At 36.3% G+C, this 19,769-nt stretch overlaps 1 protein-coding gene across 3 annotated transcripts in view; it reads left to right on the top strand.

Moving 5' to 3' along the window:
* ctnnbl1 (catenin, beta like 1) overlaps window positions 1-19,769 on the top strand; it is a 96,227-nt gene that overhangs the window by 31,503 nt on the left and 44,955 nt on the right. The window lies entirely within an intron of this gene.

Below are 19,769 nucleotides of genomic sequence, written 5' to 3'. Positions count from 1 at the left end.
GCGATACAAATAAGCTCCTCAGACTCTTCTTAATGCTTATTAGAGACCTGCAATGAGAAAGAGAGAGGGAGGAAGAGGATGATTCACACTTATACTGTACCGTGATTTACTGTGCTGGAGTTTTGAGGCTTTGCACAATGGAGTGGGTCAGAATTACAGGAACATTTCAAGCATTTTCCTTTAACTGTTCCTTAAACTGCAATATGATATACAGCAAATGTATAATTGACAGTTTACCGGATCCATTATTAATGTAACGTAATGCAAAATGTGATGAGAAACATTTTATTCTGTCACTGATTGTTGTTTACATTAGGGTTAAACTTTTTACACCAGATGTTGACAGAAACAGAGATGACGTTTTCCATCATTTCCTGCTTTAGCTGATGCAAGATGTCAATGCATTATCATCATATTATTGTTTTCCATTACTCTACTACTGGTGTGTCCTAAACATTTTGCACCAATTAAGGAGAGGAGAATAATCACAGTGTTTTATTCATGCAGGAAATGAAAAAGCACTGCAGTGTTTGGGGGCTCTTAGTTAATTAGTCTACCGCTATGACTGAAATGTGTATAATCCGTTCAAAGTATGAAGCGGGTTGCTTGATTCTTATCAAATGACTTGCAGTGTGCTCACCTGCATGGAAAACACGCATGCATCATACTGTTATGTTATGCATTTTGTGTATGCTTTACTAAAAAGATAGGTCTTTAATCTAGTGTCTGAGCCTCAGACATTATCAGGAGGGCTATTCCAGAGTTCAGGAGCCATAAATGAGAAGGCTCTACCTCCTTTAGTGGACTTTCCTATTAGGGCTACGCCAGGGCTGGAGTGGGACTCCTTTTCAGGCCTGGAGTTTCAAGCTTTAGACCGACCCACCTCAGTTCACGACTGACTATATTAAAACAAGTCATTTCCAATTCAGTTTCTAATAACACTGTCGCGTCTTTTTCAAGGACACAGCTGCTTTAGAACTTCATGTTTTTCATAAATATGAAAACTTTAAAGGGTAGCTAAATCTCCAACACTATTCTTTAAAATGTCCTTTCCTGCAATATCTGAGTATATATTCTGTGCAAAATTCTTGATGGAGATCCAGTCCTTTGTAACAGTGGTCACACAAAAAATAAAAATAAAATATGTGCACCTACACAAGTAACCCAAACAGTATTTTATGTCTTTTACACAAAAAAGAGATTCAAACTCGGGTCGGTGGCGTGGTAACGCAATGTGCTGACCACTGGACCACAATGGCGCTGTTATACCAGTGCGTTTGGAAAAAAAAATTAGTATTGCACTGTTAGCTGCAAGACTTTTTTCACCACAGTATTACTTTGCATTGATGGCTTAATCCTTTTCTTCCCTTTTTAGATTACTGATCAAGTTATGATAAATTTATTAATGTAGTGAATCATCTGATTTTCATTGAGCAGGTGTAATGTTCATTAATAATAATTATTCGAATTTTTATATTCACTAGGGTGCAGCTGTTTGGGGTCGAATGATAGTTACGTCATCATTTTCTGTGAAAAAATAAATAAAAAGAGCAGAGCTGCGGTAAAATAATGAATAAAAAGAGTGAGGCTATGGTCAAATAAATAAATTCATGAAAAAAGTGCGACTGCTGAGAGTGGCCAAAAAATGGACTGGCCAACCAGGAATTCTCCTGGTCCTCCCGATTAGCCAATCCGGGCCTGGGCTCAGCGATAGTGCATTATTGTGCTTCATATCATTCGATATCGATAATTATTGGATATTTTTTAATAACGCAGTTTGAAAATTTAGTATTTTTTTAATTTAGCCACATTATTTTAATTTACCAACATGATTAAGGCATATATATATATATATATATATATATATATATATATATATATATATATATATATATATATATATATATATATATATATATACATATACATATATATATATATATATATATATATATATATATAAATATATAAATATATATGGCGACGTGGTGGGACAGTGGGTAGCATGTTCCCCTCACAGCAAGGGAGTCACTGGGTCAGTTGGTATTTCTGTATGTTTGCAAGTTCTGTCCGTGTTCGTGTGGGTTTCCTCCGGGTGCTCCGGTTTCACCCACAAGTCCAAACTAACCATCATTATTCAAATGCATACTGAACCATTTCAAATTATGAAGTTGATTGACTACATTACCCCCTGCACTAAAAACACTTTCAGATGGGGAGCTAGTGACTAGGATGCACAAGAAAAAAAACCAAAAAGCCACTCTGGCCACATTCTTCCATCCTTTTTTCTATACAATCTCCTTACTGCTGCTAGCCACTGCACAATTTTCGCTCCCATGTGTGCGCCATGCACCTCCATTGAAAATGACAAACTTGCACCCTAAGCTAATTGGCATTGCTTCCAAGACACGCACAGCAACCACATTTTAATTGAATTCTAGATTCATATAGAATACATGCAGAAACTTCTCACCAAATCTTTTTTTTATTGTAACTGGCAATAGTGTTCTGTCAATAAAAAATGTTACTGATTTTATGGCTATTTGCTCTTTTGGGTACCACAAGAAGCGGTCTTGGATTGTCGCGAGTTGGATTGTAGTGAGACAGAAGGTTGGTTAGATAAACAGGAGCTATATTATTTAAAGCTTTAAATGTAAGAAGCAATATTTTATAACCAATACGAAACTTGACAGGCAGCCAGTGTAAGGAAGATAAAATTGCTGTGATGTAGTCAAATCTTCTTGACCTGGGAAGAACTCTGGCAGCTGCATTTTACTAGCTGAAGTTTATTAATAGTGGATGCTAGGCAACCAGCGAACTGAGCATTACAGTAATCCAGTCTAGAGGTCATAAAAGTATGAATTAACTTTTCTGCATCTGAGATAGATAGCATTTTTGAATTCCACCACTTGGGAGACTACCAGAGAGGCAGTCCAGTAAACTTTGGTTCCGACCACATTAGTTTCCAAGTAAAATGAAAGCAGAGGATGATTATTAATATGGCAGCTTGCCAAGTTTATAATGAAGGATCCACACAAATTATTGTTAACAAGAAGACCAAGACTATCAAACTTCTTCTATAAACAACTTGATTAAACTTGCACCTAAACATGAACACAAGACCTTACTACACCAACCACTTTAAATTGGTTTATTTCATTAGAAAACATGCAAACAATTTAGACTGTGTGGCAGGATCACTATGCTGACAGATTTGAGTTATTCCACTGCTACAACAGTCAAAAATCCCATCAAAACACAACTGAAGGCTTTGATTGAGATGTGTCAGTGCCACACACAGGAGCATTTTGATGCTAAAAACCTATTTTTATCTAGCATTTGTCATCTATTCACCAGCTTTTAACATGCTTATGTTTGTTTTAATCCTGTGTACTATTTATTCTGGACAGAGAGTTTGTGTTTTGATCTGTTCAGACTCTGTGCTTTAACTCTGAGATGCAGTTCAGTCGAGCATGAAGAGTTTGACATGACATCTGTACACTCATCTGTACAGAAAGACACAGTAAATGAACCCGTGTCCTCTGCTGTCTCCTGTAATAGATGCACGATATAAGCAGCTTCTTGCAATTACACCGTGATTTAAAGCCAAGCGTCTGACAGTGGCTGTTCCATTAGCAAGTTTGTTGAAGCTGCATGTTCTGCCTCATCAAGTGTAGATTTGGTGCGGTAAATGTTTTCTCTTTTTTTTGTCGATTGATTTTTGTTGTGTGATAAAAATAAACTATATTTTTAGTTTTTGCTCTGAGAGAGAAGCTCAAATAAAACTGAAAATAAGGCAAGTTCATTTTATATAGCACTGAGTGTATTATCTGAGTGTCATCAGCATAGCTGTGGCAGGACATTTGGTTCTTTCTCATTATTTGGCTCAGTGGGAGCATATCATGGTTGAACAGATGAGGTCCTCGAATTGAGCCTTGTCACTGGTGTCCGTCTCAACCTATGGTCATCTAAACTGACATAGTAACCGCTCCCTTTAAGGTAAGATCTGAACCATTTGAGGACCGTCCCAGAAAGCAAAACCCAGTTTTCCAGCCTATCCAGAAGTATGCTGTGATCAGCAGTGTCAAATGCAGCACTGAGATCGAGCAGTACCAGCACTGTTAGTTTTCCTGAATCTTGAATTAAGTGAAAGTGTATCTTGACTAGCCATAGAAAATGTCATAACACAGTTTTTAAGGGCTTTAAAAACAGGTTTTGTTTGTAAAAATATCATTATTTATGCATGTGTTAATGAGAATTTTCTTTTCTTGGAAAATGTCACGCCACGCAATGATAAATATGACTCTGAATTATTTGTTTTCCTTTTAATTTTGTGGAGAGGTCCAAAGAAATAAATGTGTAGAGAAATATTTTCCAGTTCAGTTTTTAAGTGTTTATTATGGTAATTTAATTTTGTTGCAGGTACATTGCAAAGCATTCATTTTAATTATAAATATGAACTCTATATGCTGATCCATTGCTAGATTAGATCAAATTTAGTTTACAAGAAATATTTTAAAATAAACTATTCATGTTTTAGGATGTACTGTAGGCTTTGCTGATATTATATATATATTTTTTTAATTGCGTGGTATTTCTGTTAAACTAGATTTAGATAACGGACAAAAAAATACAAATTTCCTTACATTTACAAAATTAAATGTGCAAAAAAGGTGATTTGAATTAGGGAACAGTATCATATAAAAGGAGGTTGTTGTTGTTACTGTTATTGTTGTTGTTGTTGTTGTTGTTATTATTATTGATATCGAGGTTGTTACATTAATTTATTTTTATTATTGTTATTATTATCCTTGTTATTGTTTTAGTATATTTTATTATCATTATTATTGTTGTTGTTGTTTATTTATTTTATTTAGTTGTAGTAGTTGTTATTATTATTTTTGATTATCATTATTGATAATGTTATTTATTTTTTTACATTTTCTTTGTTATTACTATTATTCTTGATATTATTATTATTATTATTGCTTTTATGATTATTATTATTATTGTTATTATTATTATTATTATTATTAATATCGTGGTTGTTGTTACATAAACTTATTTTATTATTATTATTATTGTCCTTGTTATTGTTTTAGTATAATATTTTTTTATTACTATTAATGTTGTTGTTATTGTTTATTTATTTTTATTTTATTATTTATTTTATTTAGTTGTAGTAGTAGTAGTTGTTTTATTATTATTATTATTATTATTATTATTATTATTATTGATAATGTTGTTATTTATATTTTTACATTTTATTTGTTATTACTATTATCCTTGATATTATTATTGCTTTTATTTGTATTGTTATTATTATAATTATTGCATTATTATTATTATTATTGCTTTTATTATTTTTATTATAATAATAATTATTTTTTTATTCTTGTATTTTATCTTTAAGCAGGTCTGATATTATTCTAGCAGTAAATAATGTCCTCAGCAGTAAATAATATCGTCAATGGTAATGAAAGCTCTTGTTTACATTTACTTTATATAAATTGCTCTGTTTGTTGTCTCATGAGCCACAGTATTATTATTATTGCATGTTCATGTGAAATATGGTTGGTGTGAGATTACTCCATTAGCGTCTTAATTCTTTCCATTCATGCCAAAGACAAAAGTATTAACGAACGACGCAGCGGCATCAACCCGATTAATGAACGATCAGCTTTGAGTAATTAAACAGCTGAGCTCTTCCAGAAAGTTCAGACTGATCCCTGTAAAAACCCCAAACCCCATTCGTCATTAGCTGATTACAAAAACAGAGGAAAAAAAGAGAAGGAAGATCTGGCAAGGAGAAATAGCGTCGGGCTGTAAGTCTTTTATTGACGGATAAATGGGGGAAAACAAGAAGAAAGTTTTATTAAAACTTCAGCGCCGTTAATCACCTCACAAAGTTTGGCCGTCTTTCTTTTGTGTGCGAGACTTTAATGGAGCGTCCACAGGTAAACAATCCTGACAGCACAAAGGAGGACGACCACGTTAATCTTTCAGTGTGTTTTCAGCTTGAGCGCCGCCCGTTTCTCTTTAGAGGAGCTCTTTCTGCAGAATAATTAGACGTTTTGGAGAAATTGTCAGGATGTGTTTCAGCTAATGATGTGTTAGCGCTGAACGTCAATCTTCATGAACTCTGAACTCCTCAAACGGTTTAAAGTGCAACTAGTTCACCCAAAAATGAACAATTCTTCCATCATTTACTTTTTAAAAACATATTTGAGTTTCTTTTCATGTGATGAACACAAAAAAAAAGATGAAAAATGCTGGGAGCACCCATTGACCTCCATAGTACTTATTTTTTCTGCTATTGTAAGTCTGTAGCGACTAGCATTTTTCAAAATATCTCTTTTCTGTTTAACAGAGTATAGAAACTTATAAAGGTTTACAATCACATGAGAAATGTATTTTTTTTATTTCTGCTCTGTAAAACCACAGTACAACTGTATCCTGTCATCAAATGCATCAAAGCCCTACATGACTGTAATAGTGTGATTGCGGTATTTACATGTCTGTACTGCATTTCAATAATGCCACTAAAGCAGGAATACTCCACATTAGGGTTGTAACAATATACCGATATGACGGTCTACCACGATTTGAGCGTGCACGATTATCATACCATCAACAATTGCATATCAACGGTTTTAACCCTTAAAGACAGAGACAGCCGCCCGCGGCTAAAAATAAGTATTGCTCTTAAATGTTTAATAACTTTTGATCCGCTGATCCGATTCATACAATTCAAAGATTGACATAAACAAGAGAATCGCAGCTTTCCAGTGCTGTATCACATAACACGGACTTTCAGAGGCTCCGGAATAAGTGCGGTTACGTCATCAAAATTTGACAACGCTGATTTGACAAAGAAACGCTCGTCACTGTGTCTCCAGACAAACCAGACATGATACATTGATGCATTGTCCCTCCTCCATGCCCAGATTGGTTCAAACTCGCTATATCACAACCAATAAGCATAGGTTTCGCTTTTGTTTGTGGACCAACACTGAGCTTTTTGAACAACACGGAATGAGAGATAGGCATACATTTATGCGCGGCTAAATAAAACGCAAAAAAAAAGTTTTGCATGAAATAATTCTCATACTAAGTACTTTTGCATGCACAGCAGCACAGAAACATGACAAAACAGTGACACAGCAAAGACGAACTGCTGCTCTTGCTGTTTTCAAAAGACGCAAATGAAGGTGCAGCTGTTTGTCTGCATTGCAGACAACCATATCCAAATCCATATCCACAGACAACCATATCCATGCTGGCACATAAAACCTAAGGATGTTCCATATTGAATCTAGTTTCGTTATGTAACTATTTATAGTATAGTAAATATTTATATCTATTTTTTTACTGAGGATTTGCACCATGTTTATTTGGACTTTATTTGGACTTTGACACATTATTTATTATTTTCTTATTTTTTTATTTGTTCATTGTAAGTGGTGTTGTTTATAGTAACTGAAAATATATTATTTGGATAAAGTCAAATTTGCTTCACTGTTCTATTATTTTGTAACATTTGTAACATACCGTATACCGCGAAACCGTCAAACCGTGGTATTGTTTTAGACGATTATCATACCGTAAAAAATTCATACCGTTACAACCCTACTCCACATGTCTTAATTCCATTTCTGTTTAGATCGATTATGGCTTTAGTCTGATTAAGTTTATCATAATTAACTGTTTACATGGCCAATTCTTAATCAGAGTATTGTCTTAATCATATCAAAATCGGAGTATTGATCTCTATTAGAGCTGCACGATTCTGGCTAAAATGAGAATCGCGATTTTTTTTTAATTTATTTATTTATTTGTTTATTTATTTATTTATTTATTTTTGCCTAAAATAAAGATCACGATTTTCCCACGATTCTGTAGATGTGAAATGAAGGCGAATATGAGTGTAGTTGTAATGTTGGTTAAAATGCTAAATTTTGTATAGACTTGAAATGGTGGACTTGAACAGAGTTTAGATTTGTCCTGGTCATTACGCTGCAAAAAAATGCTTTTCTTACTTAGATTTTTTGTCTTGTATCTAGTCCAAATATCTACAAATTCTTAAATCAAGAAGCATTTTCTAGACAAGCAAAAAATATAGTCTTGCTTTAAGAAATAATATGGCAAAATGATTTTTTGAAGTTTTTCCTCAAATCAAGCTAAATTATCTGCAAATGGGGTAAGCAAAATAATCTTGTTTTTCGATTTGTGATAAGATTATTTTGGCATATTATTTCTTAAAACAAGAAAATATGTTTTGCTTGTCTAGTAAATGCTTCTTGATTTAAGAACTTTTAGATATTTGGACTAGAAACAAGACAAAAAATCTAAGTAAGAAAAGCATTTTTTGCAGTGTAATGCTGATGATAATTGAATTGAATTATTGTTTTTGAGACCTATGCTTACAATCTATAATTGTTTAAAATCTGTCACTGACGTGATTTTCGTGAATACAGAAGACTGAGTGGGTATTTTTGCATTTCGGAGGGTTTTGGATACTTTTGGGGCTGGAATCAGTCAGCTACATCTGGAAACACTGTGTGCACTTTCGGTTTCATTTCCACTGCTAAGAGCGGTTCACTTCCCGCGAGGCTCCCAAACGATCTCTCTGTGCCACAAACTGAATGTTATTACAACATTATTAACGTTACCTGTAATTCACAGCCTAGGTTCTGTTCACTAAAGTAGGCTTCATTCAGAGGCGCGCACGCGCGACCGCCCTCTCTGTGGTAACAGCTGACGGTAAGCTCACGTCACGTGTGATTTTGCGGTTGTAAATACAGAAGACAGAAATTGCAATTTTGAGGGGAATTATATCTTACAAATACAGCATGTGTCTATGTCAACATCATTTGAAGGTGTCCAAGTTGCTGAACAACGTATGTAAAACAATGTGAAGACTTGTGTGGCCACTTTCGCTTCTCTCCTGAACCTTAAAATATGATTATCAGAATCATAGACATGCTGGATTAAGATCATATAGGGGGTCAAATCGAGATCACGATCTTTTTAAGATTAATTGTGCAGCTCTAATCTCTATGTAAATTTACCGATTGAAGGGTCCTCATAAACCACGAATACAAGTGTGTGTGTGTGTGTGTGTGTGTGTGTGTGTGTGTGTGTGTGTGTGTGTGTGTGTGTGTGTGTGTGTGTGTGTGTGTGTGTGTGTGTGTAAAGTGCAGCCGCAGGGTTGAATCTCCCAGCAGTTTTTGCTCTGGTTTTGAGAGCCGCTTCAGGCTCATGAAGATGAACATCCTCCGGTCATAGTTGAGACTCGCCAACAGCAGTTCTCTCTGACCTGCGTTAGTTTGCTGGCATTAGCACACTGTTAGATGGATATATATATATGTATATATATATATATACAGTGGGGATCTAAAGTTTGGGCACCCCATGTACAAATTTGTATTAATGTGCATAAAGAAGCCAAGGAAAGATGGAAAAATATCCAAAAGGCATCAAATTACAGATTAGAAACTCTTTTAATTTGTCAAAAAAGTTAGCTTTAATATCCATTATTTACACTTTCTAAATAACAGAAAACAAAAAAATGGCGTCTGCAAAAGTTTGGGCACCCTGCAGAGTTAATATCTTGTACTGCCCCTTTTGGAAAGCTGAGACCTGACAGTGTCATGGATTGTTTTCAGTCATCGACTGAAAAGACCAGGTGATGTCAATCTCAAAGATTTTAAATGCCCAGACTCATACTTCAGACTAAACTTACCCCAACAATCAGCACCATGGGTTCTTCCAAGCAGTTGTCTAGAAATCTGAAACTGAAAATAGTTGACGCTCACAAAGCAGGAAAGGCTATAAGAAGATTGCAAGATCAGATTCAGATGCCAATATCATCTGTTCGGAATGTAATTAAGAAATGGCAATCATCAGGAACAGCTGAAGTTAAAGCAAGATCTGGAAGACCAAGAAAAATATCAGACAGAACAGTTTGAGGATTGTGAGAAAAGCAAGTCAAATCCCATGTTTCACTGCACAATCCCTCCAGAAAAATCAAGCAGACACTGGAACTGTGGTACACTTTTCCACTATAAAGAGATACTTGTACAAATATGGTCTTCATGGAAGAGTCATCAGAAGAAAACCTCTTCTACGTCCTCACCACAAAAAAACAGCATTTGAACTTTGCAAATGAACATATAGACAAGCCTGATGCATTTTGGAAACAAGTTCTGTGGACCGATGAGGTTAAAATATAACTTTTTGACTGGAATGAGCAAAGGTAAGTTTGGAGAAGAAAGGGCACAGAATTTATAAAAAGAACCTCTGTCCAACTGTTAAGCATGGAAGTGGATCAATCATGCTTTGGGGTTGTATTGCAGCCAGTGGCACAGGGAACATTTCACGAGTAGAAGGAGAAATGGATTCAATAAATTTTAGCAAATTTTGGATAGTAACTTGATGCCATCTGTGAAAAAGCTGAAGTTAAAGAAAGGATGGGTCCTAAAATGGATAATGATTCTAAACACATCTCAAAAATCACAGTGGATTACATCAAGAAGTGTAAACTGAAGGTTTTGCCATGGCCTTCACTATCTCCTGACCTCAACATTATTGAAAATCTATGGATAGACCTTAAAAGACCAGTGCGTGACAGACAGCCCAGAATTCTCAAAGAACTTGAAGACTTTTGTAAGGAAGAATGGGCAAAGATACCTAAAACAAGAATTGAAAGACTCTTGGCTGGCTACAAAAAAACATCAACAAGCTGTGATACTTTCCAAAAGGGGCAATACAAGATATTACCTCTGCAGGGTGCCCAAACTTTTGCAGACGCCATTTTTTTGTTTTCTGTTATTTTGAAAGTGTAAATGATGGAAATTAAAGCTAACTTTTTTTTGACATATTAAAAGAGTGTCTAATCTGTAAGTTGATGCCTTTCGGATATTTATCCATCTTTCCTTGGCTTCTTTATGCACATTAATGCACATTTTTACCTGGGGTGCCCAAACTTTGGATCCCCACTGAATGTATATAAATATATATATATATATATATATGTATAATTTCTTAATTTCATCTTTTTTTTCGTGCTTCACTCTCGCGCTTGTCCTTTTCTTATTGAATGGATCAGATGACGGAGACACTTCAATAATCGTGCACACATTATCATCAGCTCAAGTAGTTTATATCAAATATAGATGCAATCGCGAGCTCCCGGAAGAAAGCAAATACCACTCGCACTTTTAGACGGGCTCGTAAAGCAACAACAGCACATGGCAGATTTTTCTTCTTGGCTTTGTGTCTGTTCATCAAGCAACGACGGTTTGTTTTAACTCGGGTCATATGTAGTATTTCCATGTAATCTCTCGGCTGTGTATTAGAACATGGCGGATCCTTTGTTTTCATGCTGCCTAGCTCCACAAGCTCATGACCTATCTCTGTAACCAATCAGTGTTCAGCTGCGCCTGTAGGTCCACATTTGGTACCCTTTCTTGTTTTTGGTACCCTTTCGAAAGGTTGCTGAAAAAGTAGTACGGTACAGTTTGGTTCGGTACGCTTTTTGACAGTGGAAACGGCCATGAAAGCGTACCGTACAGTACCACACAGTGGAAACAGGCCATTTGTGTATCCCCCAGTATGTACATACAAGCAGCTGTGAGATTTTAGTGTTAATTTTTTCATACAACACACTAGGAACTTGTGACTTTTCTTGGTTTTTAAGTAAAATAAAGGACAAAAACAAACTAAAAGCGCTTGGGGGTAACTCAAATATTTGGTCGGTGCTCTTTCGGTAAGGGATTCATCAAAACAACAACTGGAATCAGTCCAAAGCTCTCAAAAATTTGGAAAATTAAAAAAGCCTTTATTCACAGGGCTAAATCTTAAATTTTTTTAGTTTTTTTAAAGGATTTAGCCATGTGAAAAAAAGCTTTTTAAACTTTCCACGTTTTTCGAGTGCCTTGGACTGATTCCTGTTGTTAAAATAAAGGAGTATTGCAATAAACCCCTTACTGTTCCTATTGCCAAGCATAGAATAACAAAAGAAAAACACAAGCGTCAAGCCATCAGAAGCTAACCAAACTAAGATTAACTGTATTGTTGCATCCCTAGTAGTAACCCTAAAAATAGCATTTTAAATCAACAGTAAACTACCATATTTGATTGAACTACCGTATTTTCACTGTATATATTTAGTAAACTAGGGGACGCAGTGGCGCAGTAGGTAGTGCTGTCGCCTCACAGCAAGAAGGTCGCTGGTTTGAACCTTGGCTCAGTTGGTGTTTCTGTATGGAGTTTGCATGTTCTCCCTGCGTTTATGTACTCCGGTTTTCCCCACAGTCCAAAGACATGTTGTACAGGTGAATTGGGTAGGCTGAATTGTCCGTAGTTTGTTTCCCAGGGATGGGTTGCGGCTGGAAAGGCACCGGCTGCGTAAAAATGTGCTGGATAAGTTGGCGGTTCATTTCGCTGTGGCAACCCCGGATTAATAAAGGGACTAAGCCGACAAGAAAATGAATGAATATTAAGGAAACTTACTGTTAAACATTTTCACTGTCGTGTTTTTAAAGTCACCGCCATTTTCTTTACAGTTCTGTCATGTCGTTCTGTGTGACAGATTATTTATTAGTCTTCATAAAGCTCTGAGAGTAATTTTCCTGTACATGACTGTGATGGTTTGTCCAAGCGTCGCGTGTTCAACAGAATAATCATCCTTCAGAGAAATGCAGGACAAACGTTACACACAAACTCATTTGCAAAACGTTAAGCGAACTAATGGCGGAGGAGAGACGCAGTGGTTCATTTATGCCAAGCGATTGTCTTTTAACTGGTTTTTAATCTCCGCTGGACTGGTAATAATGCAGGAATCGCGGAGCTGAATTGGATCAAAAGCGCTGTTGTAATTGCGCTGATCTCCAGAGCTCGCTTAATTCTCCCGGTTGAAATGAAACTTGGAGTCGGATCATTGTTCCGCCGCTCTCTGAGGTTTCGCTAATGGCTTCATTATTGAAAATTAGCCGTCTTTTTGCTGCAGATTCAGACGTTGATAATGTGATAATCCGCTTTGTTTGAGGGATTTTCTTGAACTGTAACAAAAGCACCTCTGTGTCTGATGAAGAACGAGCTCATGCTTACTCATGCTTAATGATGTTTTCATTAGGGACTTTTTGATCACTTTTTTGTCGTTAAATATCAAGTTTCTGCCTATATCTTAATTTTAGCTTTACTTTAACGTCACAGGGAAAAATAATCCAAACTGTTTAAGACAAAACAATTGTAAGTAGACTTGAAACTAGAGTTTACAGTCTGCTTCTCTTTACAGTTGTACTATTTTCCAAGTAAATAAGCTGTTTATATTTATTTTTATTATTTTATTTAGATGAAAATAAATATCTATGGCCATTAGCTTGAAAAAAGTAAGTTTACTTTTATTATTGAATTATATTTAATTTAATAAATTACATTGGTTGACATTTATTTCGAGAAGCATTTTTAAAAATTGTTTTAGTAGTTAATTTACATAATTAGGAAAATATAACAATACATTTGTATAACAATTATTTATTTATTTATATTTATTTATACATAAAGTTGAAGTCAGAATTATCAGCCCCCTATTTATTTTTTCCCCCTATTTCTGTTTAACGGAGAGATTTTTTTTCAGCACATTTCTAATCATAATAGTTTTAATGACTCATCTCTAATAACTGATTTATTTCATCTTTGTCATTATGACAGTATTTGACTAGATATTCTTCAAGACACTTCTATACAGCTTAAAGTGACATTTAAAGGCTTAACTAGGTTAATTAGGTTAACTAGGCAGGTTAGGGTAATTAGGCAAGTTATTGTTTAATGATGGTTTGTTCTGTAGACTATCGAAAAAATTTATAGTTTAAAGGGGCTGATAATTTTGACCTTAAAATGGTTATAAAAAAATGTATAACCGCTTTTATTCGAGACAAAATAAAACAAATAAAACTTTCTTCAGAAGAAAAAATATTATCAGACATACTATGAAAACTTCCTTGCTCTGTCAAACATCATTTGGGAAATACTTTTAAAAAATCAAAAGGGGTCTAAAAATTCTGACTTACTCTGTGCATACACACTTTATCAATATTAGGGATGCTCAATATTGATTTTGGCTTATATGCCACTATATTTCAAGTACTTTGCGGCATTATCTGATACCAATATTTAAGTCTATATACTCAACTTCAAGTATACATATACACTCACTGGCTACTTAGTTACACTTTACTAGTAGCGGGTTGGAGAACCTATTTTGCCTTCAGAACTGCATTAATCCTTCGTGTCAAAGATTCAACAAGATACTGAAAATATTCCTCAGAGATTTTGCTCCATATTGACATGATAGCATCACGCAGTTGCTGCAGATTCGGCTGCACATCAAGGATGGGAATCTCCTGTTGCACCATATCCCAAAGGTGCTCTATTGGATTGAGTTCTGGTGACTGTGGAGGCCATTTGAGTACAGTGAACTCATTGTCATGTTCAAGAAACCAGTCTGAGATGATTCACGCTTTATGACATGGTGCGTTATCCTGCTGGAAGTAGCCATCAGAAGATGGAGACACTGTGGTCATAAAGGGATGGACATGGTCAGCAGCAATACTCAGGTAGGCTGTGGCGTTGATGCTCAACTGGTACTAATGAACCCAAAGTGTGCCAAGAAAATCTCCCTCACACCATTACACCACCACCACCAGCCTGAACCGCTGATACAAGGCAGGATGATCCATGCTTTCATGTTGTTGAGGCCAAATTCTGACCCGACCATCCGAATGTGGCAGCAGAAATGGAGACTCATCAGAGCAGGCAACGTTTCTCCAATCTTCTATTGTCCAGTTTTGGTGAGTCTGTGTGAATTGTAGCCTCAGTTTCCTGTTCTTAGCTGACAGGAGCGGCACCCGGTGTGCTCTTCTGCTGCTGTAGCCCATCCGCCTCAAGGTTGGACGTGTTGTGTGTTCAGAGATGCTCTTCTGCAGACCTCAGCTGTAACGAGTGCTTATTTGAGTTACTGTTGCCTTTCTATCAGCTGGAACCAGTCTGGCCATTCTCCTCTGGCATCAACAAGGCATTTGTGCCCACAGAACTGCCGCTCACTGGATATTTTCTCGTTTTCATACCATTCTCTGTAAACCCTAGAGATGGTTGTGCGTGAAAATCCACGTAGATCAGCAGTTTCTGAAATACTCAGAGCAGCCCGTCTGCCAGCAACAACCATGCCACGTTCAAAGTCACCTAAATCCCCTTTCTTCCCCATTCTGAAATCTGATGATTTGAACTGCAGCAGATCATCTTGACCATGTCTACATGCCTAAATACATTGTTTACATCAGTTTTAAATTTATGTTAGTGTTTATATACACATTTCATTCAGTGATTTCCTCATAAGGTCTTGTATGTACACTGAAGTTCACACGCACACTAAATTTGTGATCATCTCTGTCCAAATAATTAGGTTAATGTTGAATTGCTTTGCTTGGTAAGATAATGTTAACCCCTCGAGGCAAGAAAATTTTAATCGCATGTTCATACACCTTATAATCTCTGTTTATCAATCAAATCCAAGCCGAAGTTAATATCAGATCATTTAAGTGAATATTCTGGGATGCACTGAATATTCTTTCATTGTGTGTATATATATGCCAAATGGGCAAAAAATAAATGCAATGTTTTGTTGTTTAAATGTCAGCCATTTGTAGGGTTTTTGTCCCCAAACTGTTTCTGTGTGTAGCACTAATTTCTTCTACATCTCCTCCAAAGTCTTCAGTTGTGTTTTGATGTGTTTTGTGACTGTTCTGGCTGTGAAATAACTCAGGTCATTCATCGCAGTTATATGGAGCTCTAACGCACTCAAAACCTGACGGAACTACTTTAGCTGTGTGTTTATCTGCAAATAACTGCACACCTTTGCATGCTTACAAGCCAATCAGAATACATTTTTTAGCTTGTCCCGCCCCCTGCTGAATGTTCCGTCCAATTACTTCTCGTTGCCAGGGCGACCTGTAGTGATGTTGTTGTGTAACCGAGTCTCCTTTTTCTGTGTGTAATGATGACAAAAGCTTTCCTGAGGCAGAGCGGCCTGATAACACACTTATCTCAGACCCAGAGCTGCACCTCACGGCTCTATTTCTCACCCCGGACACTTTATTCCACCGCTAATAACACACACGCACTCCCGCCGGACACAGAGTCACCTGCAACTCACGATTAATTTCTTTCCAAAAATTTTAACCTGACTGAAGATGCATCAACGGGAGGGAAAAGTGTGTGTCGTAATAAAACACATTTTTTCACTGTTTTTAAGAGGAAAAAAGCATCAATTTTATAGAGTGCAGCATCTCTGAATCTCTTAATTTAGATTTTTCCTTCTGAATTCTGAGTTTTTCTAAGAAATATTGAACTTGCATCTCTAAAATTGACTTTCTTAAAATTACTAAATTACTTTTTATTAAGAGATATAATTATTTTTTTTTTTAGGGGTTTTCACTTTGATTGTGATAGGATAGTAAAGGACAGACAGGAAAACATTGGGAGCAGAGAGAGGGAAAGGATCGGCATAGACCTCGAGCCGGGAATCGAACTCGGGTTTCTGTGAGCACCTTGGTGCTATATGTCGGCGCACTTAACCACAAGGCTATTGGCGCAGACTTTTTTATGAAAAGAAAGATTTTTAAAATTAGTAGTTAATGTTTTAAATTTAAAATTTTATTCATATATTTTTTCTCTTAATTGTGAGTTTAAATCTCTAAATTTAGTTTTATTTTCCTCTGAATTCAGAAGGAAAATCAGAATTAAGAAAGTTAAAGGGCACCTGTGGTGAAAAAATCTACTTTTCAAGCTGTTTGGACAGACATGTTTGTATATATAGTGTATAGACTGTCATATTGGAGTAATAAAAACATACCCGGTCCTTTTTTTTAATTTAACAATATAAAAACGGTGGAGCAATTGGAGCGGTTTTCAGACCGACCACAACTTGACATAGGAGTGGGGTCGCCCCGCCCACTAAATTGATTGACAGCTGCGCACATTAAAGGGCCATGAAACCCCCTCGTTTCAGCAGAGTGTTTTCACACCTCTACTTTGGAAAAAATCAGAAAAGTGGGCGTGTCCAGCTCTGTTTAGGGGGGGGTGTCGGAGGAACTAAAGTGGAAGGGTGTGGGAGTGTCTATTTGGGCACGCGCGAGTTTCAGAGTCAAAATACACAGACAGGAGAAAGTGATGGTGTTTAACCTACATGTTCATCTGTAGTCGAATTATTTGCCAAATGATTAAATGTTGGACTTTAACTGCAGTTTGGCTCTTTCATTCAGGGAATTCATTCATGTCTCTCGCGACAAAGAGATATTTGATTCGAGGATCTGCTCTAAGCATGTATTTTTCATGCAATGTTTGATACCGCACGGCGAATGAGAGAAAAAAAACCTCTGCATTTCCCGGAAACTTAGATGCATACGGCAGGTAGCGTCAGAAAGCCGCGTGTGTTATTCCGGTCACTAAATGCGGTAAAAACCCTACACGAGGTTAAAGTTTGGCTGTGATGCTAACGTGTTTACACTCGGTGACTCGGTGCAATAGTTAACTTAGTTTACGAGCAAACTGAATAAACAAAGAGCACTGGTTGCTCACTTACCAAATCTGTAGAGACAGGACAATCACCAGCAACTAGAGCCGCGTCTTTATTAAGAGGAGACTACAAGCGAATCCAGATCTCAGCGTTTGCAGATGAGAACAGCTCTCAGGTAAACAATAATCCTCCTTAGACACGTAAGTTATTGTTGTCGAGCGTCGCGTACACTGTTAATCCACACGTGACGCCAGCTGCGCTCTCACAGAGAGAAAATGAAAACAAAACTTAACAGCAGCAAACTATAAAAGCAACACTTCACGCTTGTTTTGCCAACACAACATGGCGTTTCTGTCGTCTAAACACTGTGACACTAATGAATATTAATGAAGTTGTACAATAGAGCGCGCTGATTGGTTTGAACCAAGCCTTACTCATGCATTAATGCAGCACACTGTAAGACGTAATAAGACTCACTCTGGCTCAGACGCTCAGTCTGCACGCTGGAATACACGCTATTATCTCATGTCTGTGACGCAGCTTCAAAAATTCGTTTCAAACCGGAAGTACGAACTTGCTTGAAATAACGCAAAAACAACCAGTTTACACATTTTAGTGAAATATTGGTGTCCTAATAGTGTTTATAGCAGTGTGGGACACATATACGACTGTCAACAGCTCAAAACATGTGTTCTGGTGTTTCGTGACCCTTTAACATGTCCCGGTAGTCACGTGTATAATCATGTCAACAAGACCAGACGTGCGCAAAGCAACCGGGAATAAAAGTTCTGTTCAGTTCGCTAGGATCATCAATCATCATCAAATGTGATCAAGAGTGAGTTTCACATGTTTAAAGTGTTTTAAAACAGTGCACGTGTGTAATTAATTACAGCGATTCACTTCAGCTTTACTTCAGTTTGTGGACGTTAAATCAGGTTTATTTTGTACATAAACATAACAGATATCCCCACAGCAGTGGAGATTAACCTTTATCCTGTCACATTTGCGTGCAAAAAGAGTGGGAAGCTAATGTTAAAGGCGCTCTGTGTGTGTGTGTGTGTGTGTGTGTGTGTGTGTGTGTGTGTGTGTGTGTGTGTGTGTGTGTGTGTGTGTGTGTGTGTGTGTGTGTGTGTGTGTGTATGTTTGTTTGTTTGCGGTGTGTGCGTGTGTGTGTGTGTTTGTGTGTGTGGGTGCGCGTGAACTTTGTAACAATATAGTGTGTGACTCATCAATGCATCTCCACAACAAATACTCATTGGTAAAGTTCTTACTGTTTGTAGTACTTTTTTTTTCTTTGGGTCTGTTACAAAATGTAAAGGTGCAAATGGATTTAAACATATTTTTTGTTAAAGATGCCAAAAGGATAAATGTAAAAAAAAAAAAAAAAAAGAGATGAGTAAAAGAGGAAATAAGTTTAAGAAACAGACAAATGAAGTATGTGGTAATGGGGTGGGAAAATAATAAGCTTGTGCTTCATCCCACTCCATTTTTGACCGTGTTAAAATGTATTTTTTGTTTGTTTGTTTGTTTGTTTGATATTTTATGTATGATATTTTTGATTGAAAATAAATAAATAAAAAAAAATCTAATCAAAAAATTAGTGAGTTTATACCTCACTATTCTGGTAATTCTTTTTGAAACTGAATTGCAGTTTCTTTATGAATCACTTTATATCAATGTGATGCCTCCATCTGGAATAAAACTCTTCAATTATTCTTTCCAAAAAACCTGACAGTAGATACATTAAGTGGATAAATGCTGTGTAATAACATGCATCAAATGTTCCCTTCCTGCTTTTAAGAGTAAAAAAGTGCAGAGTCAAAGGTTATAATCGACTTAAAGACATAAAAGCAGAAACTGCAGTGAAATGTTGAGGCTGGAGTCTTGGAAAGACTGAAAGCTCTAATGCACATGAGAGAAGTGTGGGAAAGTCTCCTGTATAAAACTCACTGATGAAGATGCATTAAGCGAGCAGAAGACACCAAATTTATCATTGATTATGAGTTTACATTTCAATGTATATACGTTTTTCTCAACTGTTTAAAACTTCTCATTCAGACTCTTATTTTTCTTCTGAATTCTGTTTAAATCTCTCAGTTTAGGTTGTCTTTGTCTCTGAATTCTGAGTTTAAATCTAACAATTCAGATTTTTGCTCTCTAAATTCTTCTTTAATATCTCAGATATCGTCAT

This window comes from Danio rerio, chromosome 23 (assembly GCF_052040795.2).
Source record: "Danio rerio strain M-AB ecotype USA chromosome 23, GRCz13ab, whole genome shotgun sequence".
In the NCBI taxonomy this organism is placed as follows: Eukaryota; Metazoa; Chordata; class Actinopteri; order Cypriniformes; family Danionidae; genus Danio; species Danio rerio.
Note: the sequence above shows the minus strand (reverse complement) of the source record. Positions and strands in the feature narration are given on the sequence as shown.